Below are 5,849 nucleotides of genomic sequence, written 5' to 3' on the forward strand. Positions count from 1 at the left end.
CGCAGTTCAATTACACATTGTATTGTTGCCATCACGTCTTGACCGTCTTATATATAAAAGAATACTGAAATCTAGTAAACGCTCGAGCATTCAAGAAGAGACAGGATCCTTCTAGAAGTTCATGATGTGTTACTAGCATCACGTGACTTCCGATGTCGTAACAGTATTAACAAAGACCTTTTCTTTGACACAAGTGACTTAATGGTGCTTCGGACTCATAGCAGAAAGATTACATATTCAAGACTTGCCTGAAACATGTTTTTATGTCATTGAGTAAGGAACTTTACCCCTATTATTCCAGTCTACCCAGCTGTAAAATAGATATCATCCAGAGAGTATGTGTCAACATTTGTATCTACTTATGCCACAAGAAACCAGAGTTAAGCACCAACCTTACATGCTGTGGGAAAGCACAACAGGGATAAACTTTTATTTAACTGGTTGTTTAATGATAACAGTGATAATATAAAAGGAAATCTTTTTCCTTCAAATAAAAATTCTAGTCAACAACCCCTAGAGATCAGAGGGAAAATATTATTGGACAGGCACTTAAAATAAAACAAACATCAGACTGTATTCTACTTAACTGGTTCTTTCAAGTGTGGTCACAACTAAACAATCTCCAACTACAGGATACAAAGTAAAATACAATCATATGACAGTCTGAAAATTGGAATATCTCGTATGCCAATACAAAAGCACAGCTTCAACTGTGCTTAAAGCACAAATTGTAGATAAATAAATTAGTGGTATTACACCATAAGAAGCATTTAACCCTGTTTGTGTTATCTTGATAGTAAAAGCTGCTGGAGGTAATATAATAGTATGAGTATATTCTCAAGGAAGGGGTCGAATCCTTAGATTCCTTTAGCAAGGTAAATGTGTGTGCTTCAACATTCTTGCTTATCATGTCAACTGCACAACACTGCATTTCCACATTCATGGCCAAGAATTCGTCCAAAACAATAATGCAACAATCCACTGCGTTTGTAGCATTTTAAATTTGATTGAAGAACACAACAGTGTTTTCATTAATTTTTACTGGTCAGTACAATCAAGCTGTTGAGCATCATAGGGTTGAACATGAATGATGTATTTGTCATCAAAAGCCTCTGTTTACACTCTAAATCAATAGTTCTCAATGTTGTACTATTATTAGAGAAGACATCAACCAGCATCTTATGAAATCTATGCCAGTTTGAATCCAAACTTTATGATGGTAGAAGATGGTCCAATTAGATATCATGTATGATATATAGTGCACTCAAGGTGTTAAAAATAACAAATACAAAAATTGCCATTAAAAGATATATCATAACAACTTAGAGGCAAATAATATGAAACATTTGAATTTGTAATAAATCTAATACAATGATGATGAGAAATAAAATAATCTAATAAAATCTACCACTTAATGTTGAACAAATATTCAATAATATGCAAATCATTATTTTAAAATAAAGAACAGCCAAATCAAAATAAATTTTGTTTTAAAAATACCTTTAAATAAGAAATTCTGAAATCAATACATTAATGTTTCCAAGTAAGTTTAATTCATGTAAGTAAAATACAAATTAATAGGTACTACATTGAAAAAATGCATTATAGTGAATTATAGAAAAAATACTACTTAATAAAACCTCAGATGCCAATACAAATTTCCAGCTTCAAAAGTGCTTAAAACACAAATCATGGAGGATAATGAATTAGTGATATTGTACCACATGTATAGAAATCTCACTCTAGAGATTCATTGCTTACTTATATTCAATTAATGTAAATATTAACTCTAAGTATCTCAAATCAGAATGAGGTAGACCTTCTTAAACAAGATCCATGTCTGGCCATAAAAGGTGTCTTCCCAAAGTCTCATCTCTGTGAGAAATTATTTTTGTACTATTGCAACTCTTATATAGACCATGACTACTACTGTTATAAAACTGACTACCCCTTCTTTTGCCTCTTACCTTGGCCACCAACTGGATGGAATCAATGAGTAAATGTACGCCTACTTTCTTTTGTACCAGAGGTTTTGGAATGACGTTTCATAGATCCCTCATTTTTTCATCTGATTTTCTTGGAGACACTATTTTCTTCATTTTTTACAGCTAAAGTTTATTCTTTAGCTTTAAAATATAAAACAAATATCAAATATTTACAGAAGTAAACTTTACAAATTCTTCCAGAACACATAAGTAAAAACAAAAGGTGCAACAAGGTCATTCATTGTGTAAAATATACAAACGTTTTACAGTACACATTTATTTAAGTAATATAATAACCTTGAATGTTAGTCAGTTGCACCATAAACGTAGGGAAAAAAATTGTCACTGCTGAAAATTTTATCATATAAATACTATAAACCTGTATGGCTTCAACACTCATGTAAAAATTAACCAAAAAAAATTGGGTGAAATCACTCATTGTCAATGTAAAATAAACAAAAAATTGAAGCAATAATTATTGATATTAAATGCAATTTTGACAGTATTTTGGATTACCTTTTTTGTGATTCTTGTTTTATTAGGGACCTTGTAACCAACTCAGTCATGAACCTAGAAACAATGTGATAGATAAATACTTCAGTAAAATATGCATTTACAAATTCAGTGGGTCAATGTGTTAACATGAAAAATATCTTTGGTGAAAAAAAAAAACGTTTTGTTTTTACTTGCTGAAACCAGTCTCTAAACAAGTTGTTTTCAACAAATGGTATCATTGATGTGAATAACGTACTTCTGGACAAGATGAAGGAATAGGAGAAGGAAAACAAATTAGCACTGCAGTCAAAACATGGCATTTGATATGCAAATAATCTCTTTCAAATCACATGGAAAAACAGTGAGAGCTTCTATTTCATATTTTGTGAATTATATTAAGAAAGACTATATCAAAATAGGCAACAATGAGAAGAGTTTTAAAGAGAAAGTCTTCCCAATGGAAACAGTGAGAGAAGATACATACTGCAGACAGAACAAGGTCTGGTCAAGTGAGGTAGTCTGCAGCCTGGTCATAGTACCAGGTACATGGCAGTTTACGAAACCAACCCACTGAGAATTGGTCCAAGAAGAAAGGTTCAGGGTTTGCAAGCAAGGGATTGTAGATTTGGTTAGCCCATGGTGGTTAATTTAGGGAAAACCAAGGAATTGTTGGAATGGAACATAACTAAATGATTCACTAGGAGTGGTAAAAATAGTATCATGCCCATTAATGTACAATAATGTTCAAGTGCATGGATATGGAGAGAGGACTCATCCTGGGTTCATGTGCTAGATCAAAAAGAAGCATTCAGGGATGCATTCCAACAAGAGGGAGGAGCACAGGTAAAGAGGTGTAGGTCCAGATTGGGTAAAGGTAATGGATTACTGATAGTGTCAGGAGAACAGTCCAGCCACCCATACAAATATTAGAATGGAGGAAGGTACAGGAGAACCACTGAGGTCAAATAATCTCATGATGCATCACACTGGTCACACAAAAATAAACTGAGGAAGTGCATATATGTGTGACCTATATAGATAAGCAGTTTCCATGGAGCCATGGTCACCAAACCCAAAATCTCATATGCAGAAATGAGTAGAACGGGTGCAAATCCTAACGACAGCAAAATCCAATACTCACAGGCAAATAGGAGAAGGCCAATCCCAGCTGAGAATGAGTTGAAAAACACCCCTTCAGTGAATAACATATTGATTGGAAGTAAGCAATTGGTGGAAATGGGGACAAACACAGCCTCAAAGAGATTTTAGACAGAGATGGGAGCACAAGGAGAAAAGGAAACAAAAAGAGGGCTGAAAGGAGAATGGTTAGGGAAGTGAAGAGAATGTTCATGGGTAAAAAAGTAGAAAAACCCCTGTGTGGACAGAAAAATGTCACCACAGGCGATCAAGCCATAACAACTGGGCCCCCACAGAACCCAACATGAGGTAAACATTACCACAAGTTCAACAGAACTGATGCCAGGTAGAAGAGAAAGTTGGGAATCAAAAAGACAAGAAACTGAGGATGCAGAAGAGGTACAATGGTGAAGGGTATGGTTGTGGACAATGTAGAAACAATCTACAAAGGTGAGGATTGACAATGGGTAGCCTCAGCCATGAGTCATTCAAATCAGGAATACCTCCAAACTTCAGGGCAAAGAATGGGGCTAGACAATGGGCTCAAAGAACAGAAGAAAGAAGTTGAACTTGGAATAGGAGAGTATCTCTACCCAACAATCTCCAATACCAAGGAGGTGAGTGAGCAGGAAAGTTAGAATGAAAACAGTGGAGAAGAAACAGGAACAAGAATCACCCACAAAATGCACAGTGGAGTGCCTCAGATTTGAGGTGTAGAGAGGAGAGGTAAAGAAGTGTAATAAAAAGGATCAAGAAAAGACAGGAGTATTGGGTACTGGAGGCAAATCTAACACCAAAAGTTCATCCATCCTCAAAAAAGACAAGGGTAATTTCAGTAGTCCACAGACCACAGTTTGGGAACCTCTGTTCTAAACCATACAGTAAATGTTTTAAGCTCCTATTTTCAAGTAAAACTTTACTGAATTACAAATTATACAATAATTGGTTCACAAGAAAAATCTTGTTGATAAGCAAAATTTTTAATTTCAAAGTTGGCATAAAGAAAGTGACAAGCAATAAACCTATTAGACCAAAACATTTTTATGAAAACAAAGAGGGGGGGGGGGATAGACTGAGTATGGCTGAACTGGATCTAATTTTCAATAATAATAACGTTAAACTAGATTACAGTTACATATTCAAATTGTAAACATACTCATTTACTGAAAAAGTATTCACAAAAACTAAATTAAAAAACTAAAGTATAAAATATTTAGGTATAAGATCAATTATCTAAAGCCAAACAAAAGACACAAAATACACCAGTTAGTCGAAAGAATTACGAAACTGTATGTATGTATTAACAGCAAATTTTTACACAGTTTTTGAAAAGGAAAAGGATAGAAAAACATCATAGAAACAGATTAGGGTTGAAAACTGTACATGCATTGCAAATGCCTTCAAGGGCATCATGTTTACAAACATAGCTTTTAATTTTACCAGAAATAAAAGTAAATAAATTATACAGTTAAAAGCATATGTTAGTAGAACTGTGCTGACAGAAATTATACTACAACAGAGTTAGAATGCCTAGCTGTAGTCTGGCCTGTAAAATTTAAAATACATCTAGATGAAGAAGAATTTACATTAATCACTGAACATTCTCCCATGAAATGGTTACAGAAAGCTCAGAAGTTAACTGTAATCTGATGCATTGGTTGTTAAAGAACTTAATATTTGAAATACTTTAAAGAAAATGAAAAGAGGAGTAGTTACCTGATACCATATCTAGACATCCTACCGATCCCCCAGAACAAACTCCAGATTTGGATGTTAGTAAGCTATCACCTAAACCTTTTGACATTGTCAGCATTAGCACTCAAGAACATACGGCTACTGAACAAGTTACAGATGATGAATATAAGCATGTTTACTCTTACTTGAAAACTGGCCAGTTGTCAGATGATTCTTCTATAGTTACAGAAACTGTAAATAAATCTAAACATATGACAATGTTCGTTATTACACAAAATAGGTTTACTAATTGTTTTTCGTTGTAAATGATAAAATTTGTATTCTAGTTGTTTGAAAGTTTTATTTTGGACTCGTGACTCGAACCTTCGTGAATTGTCGGGAGACTACTAGATTGGGGATAGACTGGTATATATAAGACGGTCACAACGTGACGGGACAATGCGTAATTGAACTGAGTATTGTTGAAGTCGAGCACGTGAGACGTTCGTTGAGAATTATAGCGTTTGTTATAGCGACTGTTGAAATTAAGTGTATCGT

This window comes from Limulus polyphemus, unplaced genomic scaffold (genome assembly GCF_000517525.1).
Source record: "Limulus polyphemus unplaced genomic scaffold, Limulus_polyphemus-2.1.2 Scaffold305, whole genome shotgun sequence".
Classification (NCBI taxonomy): domain Eukaryota; kingdom Metazoa; phylum Arthropoda; class Merostomata; order Xiphosura; family Limulidae; genus Limulus; species Limulus polyphemus.